Here is a 19,562-nt window from a genome sequence, read left to right on the forward strand (position 1 = left end):
AGCTAGCCAGCCCTGTGGGCCTTGCTGCTGCTGCAGCCAATAAACAAAAGGTGGTGCTGCTGCTGCTTCTGCTGCTTCTGCTTCTGCTTGTGTCTGGCCCCTGTTGGAGCGTCCAGGCACAGGACTTCTGCTGCTGCTGACTAAATGGCCTCCTTAATTGGATCATTTGAGTAGCCAGCACACCTGTGCAGGTAGGGCATGACATGATAGGCAGCTGCCTTGATAGCGGGTGGGTGCTGAATGTTCCTAATTGACAAAATAAGATTAATGCTTATGAAGAAATATAAAATCTCATCCCTTCCCCAATATCGCGCCACACCCCTACCCCTTAATTCCCTGGTTGAACGTGATGGACATATGTCTTTTTTCGACCGTACTAACTATGTAACTATGTAACATAACATGGGGGGGGGGGGGGTCTCCTGGCTGTTCACACAGGTGTGTCATTGCTGTACATTGACCATGCATTGCTTCTGTGGTATTGCAAAGGCAAAGACAAATGCTTCCAGCCATCCATTGCACTAATGGATTGGTCATCAGCTGGCTGTCTATGTCCCGCATCAATATAGACCAAAGTACAGAGGGTTAGGCTATGCTATTGTGCACCTACCTGATGCATCAGAAGGTGCGAGGCCCTTGCTAAATTCTGTGCACAGACTTTGAGATCTATGCTTTAGACTGTATCTAAACCTGCTCCAACATGGACTGACATTCTGGCCTACTTTCAGCCGATGCGACTTGTCTGTCGCTGAACAGTCGCTTTTTATGTATTCAGCACCTATGTATAATGTTGTAAAAATGCTCTAGAAGCTAAAGTCGCAGAAATGTCACACATATTTGGCCTGCAACTTTCTGTGCGACAAATTCAGACAGGAAAAATCAGTATAAATCCTTAGAAAATTATCCCCCAGTGTCTCCATCTGCTGGCGGTATTGAATAAGCATTGCTGCACTGATGGGGTATGCATTAGACGAAAAAAAAGAAGAAAAAGAAGAATAATACGCCCAGAAAAGAGGCGAAAAGGAGAAAAACGTAAAAAAACGTGAAAAAAAAGTAAGAGGAAGAGAAGGGAAAAAAAGGTGGAAATGGGTTTAAAAGTGATTTCGGCGGAGAAATATATATATATATATATATATATATATATATATGCGCACACACACACATAGATATAAACGTATTCTCCGTTGAGATATTGCAGCCGCTGCTGTGTCCAGGCCCAGGAGCCTTAGCACTGTGCTGTGATGTCACTCAATACCACTGACATCACTAGGTGTAAACAACATCTCTCCTTTGCTGTGTATGTGACTATGGAGCTGTTTGGTGATGTCGTCTATTACGGCCTTCATAGAAGCAACAGGAGATTGTTGCATCCATCTTGAACCCTCAGAACTACAGTGCTATGATGTCACTCACTTCCACAGGCCTTGCAGAGTGTAAACAACAACAACCCAGCTTTGTTGTGTATGTAACCAAAGGGATTTGTGATGTCACCTAGAACCTTCACAGCAGCGACAGCTTTATGAGGAGCATCAGCACTGCTCTGCCTGAGCAGAACCATCACCGCCATAGGTTGTCAAATAACCCGGATTTAACCCACACAGGTAAGTCCAATGGGGTGCAGGCATGTCCTCTATGCTTACAGCTTCCCGTGGGTGTTGGTTTGATACCGTTTGGGGACAGCCAAGGAGGCATCTGCAGGCAACAAAGGTAGGTGTGTGCTTGTGTGTGTGTTTCCTATGCAGATCCTAAGCCCAGTGTCACATGCAAGTAGGAGGAGTAAGAAGGGTTCCTGGCAAATCCGGGTTATGGATTGCATTTAAAAAGGCCCCGTGGGAGTGCAATGGGCCCCTGTCTTGCTGCTTAGAAATAATGGTATGGGTTTAGGTTCTGCTGTGTGTACTGGTGGTTGACTGCCCCCCAGCCCAGAGTGTGCATGGAAAATTGTCTGGCAGCCTCCCTGACAGCAAGCAGTGATAGTGCCCATGAAGGGGACCTTGTTGGGCCCGCCCCTTTCACGGTTATCGCTTCTCGGCCTTTTGGCTAAGATCAAGTGTAGTATCTGTTCTTATCAGTTTAATATCTGATACGTCCCCTATCTGGGGACCATATATTAAATGGATTTTTGAGAACGGGGGCCGATTTCGAAGCTTGCTTCCGTCGCCCTATGCATTGACCCGATATGGCAGTATCTTCGGGTACAGTGCACCACCCCCTTACAGGGTTAAAAAGAAAGATTCCTACTTTCATTGCTACCTGCTTGCTGGCTAGCCAGCTAGCCAGCCCTGTGGGCCTTGCTGCTGCTGCAGCCAATAAACAAAAGGTGGTGCTGCTGCTGCTTCTGCTGCTTCTGCTTCTGCTTGTGTCTGGCCCCTGTTGGAGCGTCCAGGCACAGGACTTCTGCTGCTGCTGACTAAATGGCCTCCTTAATTGGATCATTTGAGTAGCCAGCACACCTGTGCAGGTAGGGCATGACATGATAGGCAGCTGCCTTGATAGCGGGTGGGTGCTGAATGTTCCTAATTGACAAAATAAGATTAATGCTTATGAAGAAATATAAAATCTCATCCCTTCCCCAATATCGCGCCACACCCCTACCCCTTAATTCCCTGGTTGAACGTGATGGACATATGTCTTTTTTCGACCGTACTAACTATGTAACTATGTAACATAACATGGGGGGGGGGGGGGTCTCCTGGCTGTTCACACAGGTGTGTCATTGCTGTACATTGACCATGCATTGCTTCTGTGGTATTGCAAAGGCAAAGACAAATGCTTCCAGCCATCCATTGCACTAATGGATTGGTCATCAGCTGGCTGTCTATGTCCCGCATCAATATAGACCAAAGTACAGAGGGTTAGGCTATGCTATTGTGCACCTACCTGATGCATCAGAAGGTGCGAGGCCCTTGCTAAATTCTGTGCACAGACTTTGAGATCTATGCTTTAGACTGTATCTAAACCTGCTCCAACATGGACTGACATTCTGGCCTACTTTCAGCCGATGCGACTTGTCTGTCGCTGAACAGTCGCTTTTTATGTATTCAGCACCTATGTATAATGTTGTAAAAATGCTCTAGAAGCTAAAGTCGCAGAAATGTCACACATATTTGGCCTGCAACTTTCTGTGCGACAAATTCAGACAGGAAAAATCAGTATAAATCCTTAGAAAATTATCCCCCAGTGTCTCCATCTGCTGGCGGTATTGAATAAGCATTGCTGCACTGATGGGGTATGCATTAGACGAAAAAAAAGAAGAAAAAGAAGAATAATACGCCCAGAAAAGAGGCGAAAAGGAGAAAAACGTAAAAAAACGTGAAAAAAAAGTAAGAGGAAGAGAAGGGAAAAAAAGGTGGAAATGGGTTTAAAAGTGATTTCGGCGGAGAAATATATATATATATATATATATATATATATATATATATATATATATATATATGCGCACACACACACATAGATATAAACGTATTCTCCGTTGAGATATTGCAGCCGCTGCTGTGTCCAGGCCCAGGAGCCTTAGCACTGTGCTGTGATGTCACTCAATACCACTGACATCACTAGGTGTAAACAACATCTCTCCTTTGCTGTGTATGTGACTATGGAGCTGTTTGGTGATGTCGTCTATTACGGCCTTCATAGAAGCAACAGGAGATTGTTGCATCCATCTTGAACCCTCAGAACTACAGTGCTATGATGTCACTCACTTCCACAGGCCTTGCAGAGTGTAAACAACAACAACCCAGCTTTGTTGTGTATGTAACCAAAGGGATTTGTGATGTCACCTAGAACCTTCACAGCAGCGACAGCTTTATGAGGAGCATCAGCACTGCTCTGCCTGAGCAGAACCATCACCGCCATAGGTTGTCAAATAACCCGGATTTAACCCACACAGGTAAGTCCAATGGGGTGCAGGCATGTCCTCTATGCTTACAGCTTCCCGTGGGTGTTGGTTTGATACCGTTTGGGGACAGCCAAGGAGGCATCTGCAGGCAACAAAGGTAGGTGTGTGCTTGTGTGTGTGTTTCCTATGCAGATCCTAAGCCCAGTGTCACATGCAAGTAGGAGGAGTAAGAAGGGTTCCTGGCAAATCCGGGTTATGGATTGCATTTAAAAAGGCCCCGTGGGAGTGCAATGGGCCCCTGTCTTGCTGCTTAGCAATAATGGTATGGGTTTAGGTTCTGCTGTGTGTACTGGTGGTTGACTGCCCCCCAGCCCAGAGTGTGCATGGAAAATTGTCTGGCAGCCTCCCTGACAGCAAGCAGTGATAGTGCCCATGAAGGGGACCTTGTTGGGCCCGCCCCTTTCACGGTTATCGCTTCTCGGCCTTTTGGCTAAGATCAAGTGTAGTATCTGTTCTTATCAGTTTAATATCTGATACGTCCCCTATCTGGGGACCATATATTAAATGGATTTTTGAGAACGGGGGCCGATTTCGAAGCTTGCTTCCGTCGCCCTATGCATTGACCCGATATGGCAGTATCTTCGGGTACAGTGCACCACCCCCTTACAGGGTTAAAAAGAAAGATTCCTACTTTCATTGCTACCTGCTTGCTGGCTAGCCAGCTAGCCAGCCCTGTGGGCCTTGCTGCTGCTGCAGCCAATAAACAAAAGGTGGTGCTGCTGCTGCTTCTGCTGCTTCTGCTTCTGCTTGTGTCTGGCCCCTGTTGGAGCGTCCAGGCACAGGACTTCTGCTGCTGCTGACTAAATGGCCTCCTTAATTGGATCATTTGAGTAGCCAGCACACCTGTGCAGGTAGGGCATGACATGATAGGCAGCTGCCTTGATAGCGGGTGGGTGCTGAATGTTCCTAATTGACAAAATAAGATTAATGCTTATGAAGAAATATAAAATCTCATCCCTTCCCCAATATCGCGCCACACCCCTACCCCTTAATTCCCTGGTTGAACGTGATGGACATATGTCTTTTTTCGACCGTACTAACTATGTAACTATGTAACATAACATGGGGGGGGGGGGGGTCTCCTGGCTGTTCACACAGGTGTGTCATTGCTGTACATTGACCATGCATTGCTTCTGTGGTATTGCAAAGGCAAAGACAAATGCTTCCAGCCATCCATTGCACTAATGGATTGGTCATCAGCTGGCTGTCTATGTCCCGCATCAATATAGACCAAAGTACAGAGGGTTAGGCTATGCTATTGTGCACCTACCTGATGCATCAGAAGGTGCGAGGCCCTTGCTAAATTCTGTGCACAGACTTTGAGATCTATGCTTTAGACTGTATCTAAACCTGCTCCAACATGGACTGACATTCTGGCCTACTTTCAGCCGATGCGACTTGTCTGTCGCTGAACAGTCGCTTTTTATGTATTCAGCACCTATGTATAATGTTGTAAAAATGCTCTAGAAGCTAAAGTCGCAGAAATGTCACACATATTTGGCCTGCAACTTTCTGTGCGACAAATTCAGACAGGAAAAATCAGTATAAATCCTTAGAAAATTATCCCCCAGTGTCTCCATCTGCTGGCGGTATTGAATAAGCATTGCTGCACTGATGGGGTATGCATTAGACGAAAAAAAAGAAGAAAAAGAAGAATAATACGCCCAGAAAAGAGGCGAAAAGGAGAAAAACGTAAAAAAACGTGAAAAAAAAGTAAGAGGAAGAGAAGGGAAAAAAAGGTGGAAATGGGTTTAAAAGTGATTTCGGCGGAGAAATATATATATATATATATATATATATATATATATATATATATATGCGCACACACACACATAGATATAAACGTATTCTCCGTTGAGATATTGCAGCCGCTGCTGTGTCCAGGCCCAGGAGCCTTAGCACTGTGCTGTGATGTCACTCAATACCACTGACATCACTAGGTGTAAACAACATCTCTCCTTTGCTGTGTATGTGACTATGGAGCTGTTTGGTGATGTCGTCTATTACGGCCTTCATAGAAGCAACAGGAGATTGTTGCATCCATCTTGAACCCTCAGAACTACAGTGCTATGATGTCACTCACTTCCACAGGCCTTGCAGAGTGTAAACAACAACAACCCAGCTTTGTTGTGTATGTAACCAAAGGGATTTGTGATGTCACCTAGAACCTTCACAGCAGCGACAGCTTTATGAGGAGCATCAGCACTGCTCTGCCTGAGCAGAACCATCACCGCCATAGGTTGTCAAATAACCCGGATTTAACCCACACAGGTAAGTCCAATGGGGTGCAGGCATGTCCTCTATGCTTACAGCTTCCCGTGGGTGTTGGTTTGATACCGTTTGGGGACAGCCAAGGAGGCATCTGCAGGCAACAAAGGTAGGTGTGTGCTTGTGTGTGTGTTTCCTATGCAGATCCTAAGCCCAGTGTCACATGCAAGTAGGAGGAGTAAGAAGGGTTCCTGGCAAATCCGGGTTATGGATTGCATTTAAAAAGGCCCCGTGGGAGTGCAATGGGCCCCTGTCTTGCTGCTTAGCAATAATGGTATGGGTTTAGGTTCTGCTGTGTGTACTGGTGGTTGACTGCCCCCCAGCCCAGAGTGTGCATGGAAAATTGTCTGGCAGCCTCCCTGACAGCAAGCAGTGATAGTGCCCATGAAGGGGACCTTGTTGGGCCCGCCCCTTTCACGGTTATCGCTTCTCGGCCTTTTGGCTAAGATCAAGTGTAGTATCTGTTCTTATCAGTTTAATATCTGATACGTCCCCTATCTGGGGACCATATATTAAATGGATTTTTGAGAACGGGGGCCGATTTCGAAGCTTGCTTCCGTCGCCCTATGCATTGACCCGATATGGCAGTATCTTCGGGTACAGTGCACCACCCCCTTACAGGGTTAAAAAGAAAGATTCCTACTTTCATTGCTACCTGCTTGCTGGCTAGCCAGCTAGCCAGCCCTGTGGGCCTTGCTGCTGCTGCAGCCAATAAACAAAAGGTGGTGCTGCTGCTGCTTCTGCTGCTTCTGCTTCTGCTTGTGTCTGGCCCCTGTTGGAGCGTCCAGGCACAGGACTTCTGCTGCTGCTGACTAAATGGCCTCCTTAATTGGATCATTTGAGTAGCCAGCACACCTGTGCAGGTAGGGCATGACATGATAGGCAGCTGCCTTGATAGCGGGTGGGTGCTGAATGTTCCTAATTGACAAAATAAGATTAATGCTTATGAAGAAATATAAAATCTCATCCCTTCCCCAATATCGCGCCACACCCCTACCCCTTAATTCCCTGGTTGAACGTGATGGACATATGTCTTTTTTCGACCGTACTAACTATGTAACTATGTAACATAACATGGGGGGGGGGGGGGTCTCCTGGCTGTTCACACAGGTGTGTCATTGCTGTACATTGACCATGCATTGCTTCTGTGGTATTGCAAAGGCAAAGACAAATGCTTCCAGCCATCCATTGCACTAATGGATTGGTCATCAGCTGGCTGTCTATGTCCCGCATCAATATAGACCAAAGTACAGAGGGTTAGGCTATGCTATTGTGCACCTACCTGATGCATCAGAAGGTGCGAGGCCCTTGCTAAATTCTGTGCACAGACTTTGAGATCTATGCTTTAGACTGTATCTAAACCTGCTCCAACATGGACTGACATTCTGGCCTACTTTCAGCCGATGCGACTTGTCTGTCGCTGAACAGTCGCTTTTTATGTATTCAGCACCTATGTATAATGTTGTAAAAATGCTCTAGAAGCTAAAGTCGCAGAAATGTCACACATATTTGGCCTGCAACTTTCTGTGCGACAAATTCAGACAGGAAAAATCAGTATAAATCCTTAGAAAATTATCCCCCAGTGTCTCCATCTGCTGGCGGTATTGAATAAGCATTGCTGCACTGATGGGGTATGCATTAGACGAAAAAAAAGAAGAAAAAGAAGAATAATACGCCCAGAAAAGAGGCGAAAAGGAGAAAAACGTAAAAAAACGTGAAAAAAAAGTAAGAGGAAGAGAAGGGAAAAAAAGGTGGAAATGGGTTTAAAAGTGATTTCGGCGGAGAAATATATATATATATATATATATATATATATATATATATATATATGCGCACACACACACATAGATATAAACGTATTCTCCGTTGAGATATTGCAGCCGCTGCTGTGTCCAGGCCCAGGAGCCTTAGCACTGTGCTGTGATGTCACTCAATACCACTGACATCACTAGGTGTAAACAACATCTCTCCTTTGCTGTGTATGTGACTATGGAGCTGTTTGGTGATGTCGTCTATTACGGCCTTCATAGAAGCAACAGGAGATTGTTGCATCCATCTTGAACCCTCAGAACTACAGTGCTATGATGTCACTCACTTCCACAGGCCTTGCAGAGTGTAAACAACAACAACCCAGCTTTGTTGTGTATGTAACCAAAGGGATTTGTGATGTCACCTAGAACCTTCACAGCAGCGACAGCTTTATGAGGAGCATCAGCACTGCTCTGCCTGAGCAGAACCATCACCGCCATAGGTTGTCAAATAACCCGGATTTAACCCACACAGGTAAGTCCAATGGGGTGCAGGCATGTCCTCTATGCTTACAGCTTCCCGTGGGTGTTGGTTTGATACCGTTTGGGGACAGCCAAGGAGGCATCTGCAGGCAACAAAGGTAGGTGTGTGCTTGTGTGTGTGTTTCCTATGCAGATCCTAAGCCCAGTGTCACATGCAAGTAGGAGGAGTAAGAAGGGTTCCTGGCAAATCCGGGTTATGGATTGCATTTAAAAAGGCCCCGTGGGAGTGCAATGGGCCCCTGTCTTGCTGCTTAGCAATAATGGTATGGGTTTAGGTTCTGCTGTGTGTACTGGTGGTTGACTGCCCCCCAGCCCAGAGTGTGCATGGAAAATTGTCTGGCAGCCTCCCTGACAGCAAGCAGTGATAGTGCCCATGAAGGGGACCTTGTTGGGCCCGCCCCTTTCACGGTTATCGCTTCTCGGCCTTTTGGCTAAGATCAAGTGTAGTATCTGTTCTTATCAGTTTAATATCTGATACGTCCCCTATCTGGGGACCATATATTAAATGGATTTTTGAGAACGGGGGCCGATTTCGAAGCTTGCTTCCGTCGCCCTATGCATTGACCCGATATGGCAGTATCTTCGGGTACAGTGCACCACCCCCTTACAGGGTTAAAAAGAAAGATTCCTACTTTCATTGCTACCTGCTTGCTGGCTAGCCAGCTAGCCAGCCCTGTGGGCCTTGCTGCTGCTGCAGCCAATAAACAAAAGGTGGTGCTGCTGCTGCTTCTGCTGCTTCTGCTTCTGCTTGTGTCTGGCCCCTGTTGGAGCGTCCAGGCACAGGACTTCTGCTGCTGCTGACTAAATGGCCTCCTTAATTGGATCATTTGAGTAGCCAACACACCTGTGCAGGTAGGGCATGACATGATAGGCAGCTGCCTTGATAGCGGGTGGGTGCTGAATGTTCCTAATTGACAAAATAAGATTAATGCTTATGAAGAAATATAAAATCTCATCCCTTCCCCAATATCGCGCCACACCCCTACCCCTTAATTCCCTGGTTGAACGTGATGGACATATGTCTTTTTTCGACCGTACTAACTATGTAACTATGTAACATAACATGGGGGGGGGGGGTCTCCTGGCTGTTCACACAGGTGTGTCATTGCTGTACATTGACCATGCATTGCTTCTGTGGTATTGCAAAGGCAAAGACAAATGCTTCCAGCCATCCATTGCACTAATGGATTGGTCATCAGCTGGCTGTCTATGTCCCGCATCAATATAGACCAAAGTACAGAGGGTTAGGCTATGCTATTGTGCACCTACCTGATGCATCAGAAGGTGCGAGGCCCTTGCTAAATTCTGTGCACAGACTTTGAGATCTATGCTTTAGACTGTATCTAAACCTGCTCCAACATGGACTGACATTCTGGCCTACTTTCAGCCGATGCGACTTGTCTGTCGCTGAACAGTCGCTTTTTATGTATTCAGCACCTATGTATAATGTTGTAAAAATGCTCTAGAAGCTAAAGTCGCAGAAATGTCACACATATTTGGCCTGCAACTTTCTGTGCGACAAATTCAGACAGGAAAAATCAGTATAAATCCTTAGAAAATTATCCCCCAGTGTCTCCATCTGCTGGCGGTATTGAATAAGCATTGCTGCACTGATGGGGTATGCATTAGACGAAAAAAAAGAAGAAAAAGAAGAATAATACGCCCAGAAAAGAGGCGAAAAGGAGAAAAACGTAAAAAAACGTGAAAAAAAAGTAAGAGGAAGAGAAGGGAAAAAAAGGTGGAAATGGGTTTAAAAGTGATTTCGGCGGAGAAATATATATATATATATATATATATATATATATATATATATATATATATGCGCACACACACACATAGATATAAACGTATTCTCCGTTGAGATATTGCAGCCGCTGCTGTGTCCAGGCCCAGGAGCCTTAGCACTGTGCTGTGATGTCACTCAATACCACTGACATCACTAGGTGTAAACAACATCTCTCCTTTGCTGTGTATGTGACTATGGAGCTGTTTGGTGATGTCGTCTATTACGGCCTTCATAGAAGCAACAGGAGATTGTTGCATCCATCTTGAACCCTCAGAACTACAGTGCTATGATGTCACTCACTTCCACAGGCCTTGCAGAGTGTAAACAACAACAACCCAGCTTTGTTGTGTATGTAACCAAAGGGATTTGTGATGTCACCTAGAACCTTCACAGCAGCGACAGCTTTATGAGGAGCATCAGCACTGCTCTGCCTGAGCAGAACCATCACCGCCATAGGTTGTCAAATAACCCGGATTTAACCCACACAGGTAAGTCCAATGGGGTGCAGGCATGTCCTCTATGCTTACAGCTTCCCGTGGGTGTTGGTTTGATACCGTTTGGGGACAGCCAAGGAGGTGCAGGCAACAAAGGTAGGTGTGTGCTTGTGTGTGTGTTTCCTATGCAGATCCTAAGCCCAGTGTCACATGCAAGTAGGAGGAGTAAGAAGGGTTCCTGGCAAATCCGGGTTATGGATTGCATTTAAAAAGGCCCCGTGGGAGTGCAATGGGCCCCTGTCTTGCTGCTTAGCAATAATGGTATGGGTTTAGGTTCTGCTGTGTGTACTGGTGGTTGACTGCCCCCCAGCCCAGAGTGTGCATGGAAAATTGTCTGGCAGCCTCCCTGACAGCAAGCAGTGATAGTGCCCATGAAGGGGACCTTGTTGGGCCCGCCCCTTTCACGGTTATCGCTTCTCGGCCTTTTGGCTAAGATCAAGTGTAGTATCTGTTCTTATCAGTTTAATATCTGATACGTCCCCTATCTGGGGACCATATATTAAATGGATTTTTGAGAACGGGGGCCGATTTCGAAGCTTGCTTCCGTCGCCCTATGCATTGACCCGATATGGCAGTATCTTCGGGTACAGTGCACCACCCCCTTACAGGGTTAAAAAGAAAGATTCCTACTTTCATTGCTACCTGCTTGCTGGCTAGCCAGCTAGCCAGCCCTGTGGGCCTTGCTGCTGCTGCAGCCAATAAACAAAAGGTGGTGCTGCTGCTGCTTCTGCTGCTTCTGCTTCTGCTTGTGTCTGGCCCCTGTTGGAGCGTCCAGGCACAGGACTTCTGCTGCTGCTGACTAAATGGCCTCCTTAATTGGATCATTTGAGTAGCCAGCACACCTGTGCAGGTAGGGCATGACATGATAGGCAGCTGCCTTGATAGCGGGTGGGTGCTGAATGTTCCTAATTGACAAAATAAGATTAATGCTTATGAAGAAATATAAAATCTCATCCCTTCCCCAATATCGCGCCACACCCCTACCCCTTAATTCCCTGGTTGAACGTGATGGACATATGTCTTTTTTCGACCGTACTAACTATGTAACTATGTAACATAACATGGGGGGGGGGGGGTCTCCTGGCTGTTCACACAGGTGTGTCATTGCTGTACATTGACCATGCATTGCTTCTGTGGTATTGCAAAGGCAAAGACAAATGCTTCCAGCCATCCATTGCACTAATGGATTGGTCATCAGCTGGCTGTCTATGTCCCGCATCAATATAGACCAAAGTACAGAGGGTTAGGCTATGCTATTGTGCACCTACCTGATGCATCAGAAGGTGCGAGGCCCTTGCTAAATTCTGTGCACAGACTTTGAGATCTATGCTTTAGACTGTATCTAAACCTGCTCCAACATGGACTGACATTCTGGCCTACTTTCAGCCGATGCGACTTGTCTGTCGCTGAACAGTCGCTTTTTATGTATTCAGCACCTATGTATAATGTTGTAAAAATGCTCTAGAAGCTAAAGTCGCAGAAATGTCACACATATTTGGCCTGCAACTTTCTGTGCGACAAATTCAGACAGGAAAAATCAGTATAAATCCTTAGAAAATTATCCCCCAGTGTCTCCATCTGCTGGCGGTATTGAATAAGCATTGCTGCACTGATGGGGTATGCATTAGACGAAAAAAAAGAAGAAAAAGAAGAATAATACGCCCAGAAAAGAGGCGAAAAGGAGAAAAACGTAAAAAAACGTGAAAAAAAAGTAAGAGGAAGAGAAGGGAAAAAAAGGTGGAAATGGGTTTAAAAGTGATTTCGGCGGAGAAATATATATATATATATATATATATATATATATATATATATATATATATATATATATATGCGCACACACACACATAGATATAAACGTATTCTCCGTTGAGATATTGCAGCCGCTGCTGTGTCCAGGCCCAGGAGCCTTAGCACTGTGCTGTGATGTCACTCAATACCACTGACATCACTAGGTGTAAACAACATCTCTCCTTTGCTGTGTATGTGACTATGGAGCTGTTTGGTGATGTCGTCTATTACGGCCTTCATAGAAGCAACAGGAGATTGTTGCATCCATCTTGAACCCTCAGAACTACAGTGCTATGATGTCACTCACTTCCACAGGCCTTGCAGAGTGTAAACAACAACAACCCAGCTTTGTTGTGTATGTAACCAAAGGGATTTGTGATGTCACCTAGAACCTTCACAGCAGCGACAGCTTTATGAGGAGCATCAGCACTGCTCTGCCTGAGCAGAACCATCACTGCCATAGGTTGTCAAATAACCCGGATTTAACCCACACAGGTAAGTCCAATGGGGTGCAGGCATGTCCTCTATGCTTACAGCTTCCCGTGGGTGTTGGTTTGATACCGTTTGGGGACAGCCAAGGAGGCATCTGCAGGCAACAAAGGTAGGTGTGTGCTTGTGTGTGTGTTTCCTATGCAGATCCTAAGCCCAGTGTCACATGCAAGTAGGAGGAGTAAGAAGGGTTCCTGGCAAATCCGGGTTATGGATTGCATTTAAAAAGGCCCCGTGGGAGTGCAATGGGCCCCTGTCTTGCTGCTTAGCAATAATGGTATGGGTTTAGGTTCTGCTGTGTGTACTGGTGGTTGACTGCCCCCCAGCCCAGAGTGTGCATGGAAAATTGTCTGGCAGCCTCCCTGACAGCAAGCAGTGATAGTGCCCATGAAGGGGACCTTGTTGGGCCCGCCCCTTTCACGGTTATCGCTTCTCGGCCTTTTGGCTAAGATCAAGTGTAGTATCTGTTCTTATCAGTTTAATATCTGATACGTCCCCTATCTGGGGACCATATATTAAATGGATTTTTGAGAACGGGGGCCGATTTCGAAGCTTGCTTCCGTCGCCCTATGCATTGACCCGATATGGCAGTATCTTCGGGTACAGTGCACCACCCCCTTACAGGGTTAAAAAGAAAGATTCCTACTTTCATTGCTACCTGCTTGCTGGCTAGCCAGCTAGCCAGCCCTGTGGGCCTTGCTGCTGCTGCAGCCAATAAACAAAAGGTGGTGCTGCTGCTGCTTCTGCTGCTTCTGCTTCTGCTTGTGTCTGGCCCCTGTTGGAGCGTCCAGGCACAGGACTTCTGCTGCTGCTGACTAAATGGCCTCCTTAATTGGATCATTTGAGTAGCCAGCACACCTGTGCAGGTAGGGCATGACATGATAGGCAGCTGCCTTGATAGCGGGTGGGTGCTGAATGTTCCTAATTGACAAAATAAGATTAATGCTTATGAAGAAATATAAAATCTCATCCCTTCCCCAATATCGCGCCACACCCCTACCCCTTAATTCCCTGGTTGAACGTGATGGACATATGTCTTTTTTCGACCGTACTAACTATGTAACTATGTAACATAACATGGGGGGGGGGGGGGGTCTCCTGGCTGTTCACACAGGTGTGTCATTGCTGTACATTGACCATGCATTGCTTCTGTGGTATTGCAAAGGCAAAGACAAATGCTTCCAGCCATCCATTGCACTAATGGATTGGTCATCAGCTGGCTGTCTATGTCCCGCATCAATATAGACCAAAGTACAGAGGGTTAGGCTATGCTATTGTGCACCTACCTGATGCATCAGAAGGTGCGAGGCCCTTGCTAAATTCTGTGCACAGACTTTGAGATCTATGCTTTAGACTGTATCTAAACCTGCTCCAACATGGACTGACATTCTGGCCTACTTTCAGCCGATGCGACTTGTCTGTCGCTGAACAGTCGCTTTTTATGTATTCAGCACCTATGTATAATGTTGTAAAAATGCTCTAGAAGCTAAAGTCGCAGAAATGTCACACATATTTGGCCTGCAACTTTCTGTGCGACAAATTCAGACAGGAAAAATCAGTATAAATCCTTAGAAAATTATCCCCCAGTGTCTCCATCTGCTGGCGGTATTGAATAAGCATTGCTGCACTGATGGGGTATGCATTAGACGAAAAAAAAGAAGAAAAAGAAGAATAATACGCCCAGAAAAGAGGCGAAAAGGAGAAAAACGTAAAAAAAACGTGAAAAAAAAGTAAGAGGAAGAGAAGGGAAAAAAAGGTGGAAATGGGTTTAAAAGTGATTTCGGCGGAGAAATATATATATATATATATATATATATATATATATATATATATATATATATGCGCACACACACACATAGATATAAACGTATTCTCCGTTGAGATATTGCAGCCGCTGCTGTGTCCAGGCCCAGGAGCCTTAGCACTGTGCTGTGATGTCACTCAATACCACTGACATCACTAGGTGTAAACAACATCTCTCCTTTGCTGTGTATGTGACTATGGAGCTGTTTGGTGATGTCGTCTATTACGGCCTTCATAGAAGCAACAGGAGATTGTTGCATCCATCTTGAACCCTCAGAACTACAGTGCTATGATGTCACTCACTTCCACAGGCCTTGCAGAGTGTAAACAACAACAACCCAGCTTTGTTGTGTATGTAACCAAAGGGATTTGTGATGTCACCTAGAACCTTCACAGCAGCGACAGCTTTATGAGGAGCATCAGCACTGCTCTGCCTGAGCAGAACCATCACCGCCATAGGTTGTCAAATAACCCGGATTTAACCCACACAGGTAAGTCCAATGGGGTGCAGGCATGTCCTCTATGCTTACAGCTTCCCGTGGGTGTTGGTTTGATACCGTTTGGGGACAGCCAAGGAGGCATCTGCAGGCAACAAAGGTAGGTGTGTGCTTGTGTGTGTGTTTCCTATGCAGATCCTAAGCCCAGTGTCACATGCAAGTAGGAGGAGTAAGAAGGGTTCCTGGCAAATCCGGGTTATGGATTGCATTTAAAAAGGCCCCGTGGGAGTGCAATGGGCCCCTGTCTTGCTGCTTAGCAATAATGGTATGGGTTTAGGTTCTGCTGTGTGTACTGGTGGTTGACTGCCCCCCAGCCCAGAGTGTGCATGGAAAATTGTCTGGCAGCCTCCCTGACAGCAAGCAGTGATAGTGCCCATGAAGGGGACCTTGTTGGGCCCGCCCCTTTCACGGTTATCGCTTCTCGGCCTTTTGGCTAAGATCAAGTGTAGTATCTGTTCTTATCAGTTTAATATCTGATACGTCCCCTATCTGGGGACCATATATTAAATGGATTTTTGAGAACGGGGGCCGATTTCGAAGCTTGCTTCCGTCGCCCTATGCATTGACCCGATATGGCAGTATCTTCGGGTACAGTGCACCACCCCCTTACAGGGTTAAAAAGAAAGATTCCTACTTTCATTGCTACCTGCTTGCTGGCTAGCCAGCTAGCCAGCCCTGTGGGCCTTGCTGCTGCTGCAGCCAATAAACAAAAGGTGGTGCTGCTGCTGCTTCTGCTGCTTCTGCTTCTGCTTGTGTCTGGCCCCTGTTGGAGCGTCCAGGCACAGGACTTCTGCTGCTGCTGACTAAATGGCCTCCTTAATTGGATCATTTGAGTAGCCAGCACACCTGTGCAGGTAGGGCATGACATGATAGGCAGCTGCCTTGATAGCGGGTGGGTGCTGAATGTTCCTAATTGACAAAATAAGATTAATGCTTATGAAGAAATATAAAATCTCATCCCTTCCCCAATATCGCGCCACACCCCTACCCCTTAATTCCCTGGTTGAACGTGATGGACATATGTCTTTTTTCGACCGTACTAACTATGTAACTATGTAACATAACATGGGGGGGGGGGGGTCTCCTGGCTGTTCACACAGGTGTGTCATTGCTGTACATTGACCATGCATTGCTTCTGTGGTATTGCAAAGGCAAAGACAAATGCTTCCAGCCATCCATTGCACTAATGGATTGGTCATCAGCTGGCTGTCTATGTCCCGCATCAATATAGACCAAAGTACAGAGGGTTAGGCTATGCTATTGTGCACCTACCTGATGCATCAGAAGGTGCGAGGCCCTTGCTAAATTCTGTGCACAGACTTTGAGATCTATGCTTTAGACTGTATCTAAACCTGCTCCAACATGGACTGACATTCTGGCCTACTTTCAGCCGATGCGACTTGTCTGTCGCTGAACAGTCGCTTTTTATGTATTCAGCACCTATGTATAATGTTGTAAAAATGCTCTAGAAGCTAAAGTCGCAGAAATGTCACACATATTTGGCCTGCAACTTTCTGTGCGACAAATTCAGACAGGAAAAATCAGTATAAATCCTTAGAAAATTATCCCCCAGTGTCTCCATCTGCTGGCGGTATTGAATAAGCATTGCTGCACTGATGGGGTATGCATTAGACGAAAAAAAAGAAGAAAAAGAAGAATAATACGCCCAGAAAAGAGGCGAAAAGGAGAAAAACGTAAAAAAACGTGAAAAAAAAGTAAGAGGAAGAGAAGGGAAAAAAAGGTGGAAATGGGTTTAAAAGTGATTTCGGCGGAGAAATATATATATATATATATATATATATATATATATATATATATGCGCACACACACACATAGATATAAACGTATTCTCCGTTGAGATATTGCAGCCGCTGCTGTGTCCAGGCCCAGGAGCCTTAGCACTGTGCTGTGATGTCACTCAATACCACTGACATCACTAGGTGTAAACAACATCTCTCCTTTGCTGTGTATGTGACTATGGAGCTGTTTGGTGATGTCGTCTATTACGGCCTTCATAGAAGCAACAGGAGATTGTTGCATCCATCTTGAACCCTCAGAACTACAGTGCTATGATGTCACTCACTTCCACAGGCCTTGCAGAGTGTAAACAACAACAACCCAGCTTTGTTGTGTATGTAACCAAAGGGATTTGTGATGTCACCTAGAACCTTCACAGCAGCGACAGCTTTATGAGGAGCATCAGCACTGCTCTGCCTGAGCAGAACCATCACCGCCATAGGTTGTCAAATAACCCGGATTTAACCCACACAGGTAAGTCCAATGGGGTGCAGGCATGTCCTCTATGCTTACAGCTTCCCGTGGGTGTTGGTTTGATACCGTTTGGGGACAGCCAAGGAGGCATCTGCAGGCAACAAAGGTAGGTGTGTGCTTGTGTGTGTGTTTCCTATGCAGATCCTAAGCCCAGTGTCACATGCAAGTAGGAGGAGTAAGAAGGGTTCCTGGCAAATCCGGGTTATGGATTGCATTTAAAAAGGCCCCGTGGGAGTGCAATGGGCCCCTGTCTTGCTGCTTAGCAATAATGGTATGGGTTTAGGTTTCTGCTGTGTGTACTGGTGGTTGACTGCCCCCCAGCCCAGAGTGTGCATGGAAAATTGTCTGGCAGCCTCCCTGACAGCAAGCAGTGATAGTGCCCATGAAGGGGACCTTGTTGGGCCCGCCCCTTTCACGGTTATCGCTTCTCGGCCTTTTGGCTAAGATCAAGTGTAGTATCTGTTCTTATCAGTTTAATATCTGATACGTCCCCTATCTGGGGACCATATATTAAATGGATTTTTGAGAACGGGGGCCGATTTCGAAGCTTGCTTCCGTCGCCCTATGCATTGACCCGATATGGCAGTATCTTCGGGTACAGTGCACCACCCCCTTACAGGGTTAAAAAGAAAGATTCCTACTTTCATTGCTACCTGCTTGCTGGCTAGCCAGCTAGCCAGCCCTGTGGGCCTTGCTGCTGCTGCAGCCAATAAACAAAAGGTGGTGCTGCTGCTGCTTCTGCTGCTTCTGCTTCTGCTTGTGTCTGGCCCCTGTTGGAGCGTCCAGGCACAGGACTTCTGCTGCTGCTGACTAAATGGCCTCCTTAATTGGATCATTTGAGTAGCCAGCACACCTGTGCAGGTAGGGCATGACATGATAGGCAGCTGCCTTGATAGCGGGTGGGTGCTGAATGTTCCTAATTGACAAAATAAGATTAATGCTTATGAAGAAATATAAAATCTCATCCCTTCCCCAATATCGCGCCACACCCCTACCCCTTAATTCCCTGGTTGAACGTGATGGACATATGTCTTTTTTCGACCGTACTAACTATGTAACTATGTAACATAACATGGGGGGGGGGGGGGTCTCCTGGCTGTTCACACAGGTGTGTCATTGCTGTACATTGACCATGCATTGCTTCTGTGGTATTGCAAAGGCAAAGACAAATGCTTCCAGCCATCCATTGCACTAATGGATTGGTCATCAGCTGGCTGTCTATGTCCCGCATCAATATAGACCAAAGTACAGAGGGTTAGGCTATGCTATTGTGCACCTACCTGATGCATCAGAAGGTGCGAGGCCCTTGCTAAATTCTGTGCACAGACTTTGAGATCTATGCTTTAGACTGTATCTAAACCTGCTCCAACATGGACTGACATTCTGGCCTACTTTCAGCCGATGCGACTTGTCTGTCGCTGAACAGTCGCTTTTTATGTATTCAGCACCTATGTATAATGTTGTAAAAATGCTCTAGAAGCTAAAGTCGCAGAAATGTCACACATATTTGGCCTGCAACTTTCTGTGCGACAAATTCAGACAGGAAAAATCAGTATAAATCCTTAGAAAATTATCCCCCAGTGTCTCCATCTGCTGGCGGTATTGAATAAGCATTGCTGCACTGATGGGGTATGCATTAGACGAAAAAAAAGAAGAAAAAGAAGAATAATACGCCCAGAAAAGAGGCGAAAAGGAGAAAAACGTAAAAAAACGTGAAAAAAAAGTAAGAGGAAGAGAAGGGAAAAAAAGGTGGAAATGGGTTTAAAAGTGATTTCGGCGGAGAAATATATATATATATATATATATATATATATATATATATATATGCGCACACACACACATAGATATAAACGTATTCTCCGTTGAGATATTGCAGCCGCTGCTGTGTCCAGGCCCAGGAGCCTTAGCACTGTGCTGTGATGTCACTCAATACCACTGACATCACTAGGTGTAAACAACATCTCTCCTTTGCTGTGT

The 19,562-nt window shown here is 46.0% G+C and overlaps 8 non-coding genes across 8 annotated transcripts; all 8 read left to right on the top strand.

The window, feature by feature from the left end:
* Positions 1-2,020: 2,020 nt before the first annotated feature.
* Positions 2,021-2,211, top strand: LOC130298704 (U2 spliceosomal RNA). Its single transcript, XR_008850013.1, has one exon. It is a non-coding gene; the product is annotated as a U2 spliceosomal RNA (small nuclear RNA).
* A 2,097-nt stretch (positions 2,212-4,308) lies between these two features.
* LOC130298706 (U2 spliceosomal RNA) lies at positions 4,309-4,499 on the top strand. The gene has a single exon (XR_008850015.1). It is a non-coding gene; the product is annotated as a U2 spliceosomal RNA (small nuclear RNA).
* A 2,089-nt stretch (positions 4,500-6,588) lies between these two features.
* Positions 6,589-6,779, top strand: LOC130298707 (U2 spliceosomal RNA). Its single transcript, XR_008850016.1, has one exon. It is a non-coding gene; the product is annotated as a U2 spliceosomal RNA (small nuclear RNA).
* Positions 6,780-8,868: 2,089 nt separating this feature from the next.
* On the top strand, positions 8,869-9,059 carry LOC130298708 (U2 spliceosomal RNA). The gene has a single exon (XR_008850017.1). It is a non-coding gene; the product is annotated as a U2 spliceosomal RNA (small nuclear RNA).
* A 2,087-nt stretch (positions 9,060-11,146) lies between these two features.
* On the top strand, positions 11,147-11,337 carry LOC130298709 (U2 spliceosomal RNA). Its single transcript, XR_008850018.1, has one exon. It is a non-coding gene; the product is annotated as a U2 spliceosomal RNA (small nuclear RNA).
* Positions 11,338-13,439: 2,102 nt separating this feature from the next.
* LOC130298710 (U2 spliceosomal RNA) lies at positions 13,440-13,630 on the top strand. The gene has a single exon (XR_008850019.1). It is a non-coding gene; the product is annotated as a U2 spliceosomal RNA (small nuclear RNA).
* Positions 13,631-15,727: 2,097 nt separating this feature from the next.
* On the top strand, positions 15,728-15,918 carry LOC130298711 (U2 spliceosomal RNA). Its single transcript, XR_008850020.1, has one exon. It is a non-coding gene; the product is annotated as a U2 spliceosomal RNA (small nuclear RNA).
* A 2,087-nt stretch (positions 15,919-18,005) lies between these two features.
* Positions 18,006-18,196, top strand: LOC130298712 (U2 spliceosomal RNA). Its single transcript, XR_008850021.1, has one exon. It is a non-coding gene; the product is annotated as a U2 spliceosomal RNA (small nuclear RNA).
* Positions 18,197-19,562: the final 1,366 nt, after the last annotated feature.

The sequence above is a fragment of the Hyla sarda genome, unplaced genomic scaffold (genome assembly GCF_029499605.1).
Source record: "Hyla sarda isolate aHylSar1 unplaced genomic scaffold, aHylSar1.hap1 scaffold_1013, whole genome shotgun sequence".
Taxonomy (NCBI): domain Eukaryota; kingdom Metazoa; phylum Chordata; class Amphibia; order Anura; family Hylidae; genus Hyla; species Hyla sarda.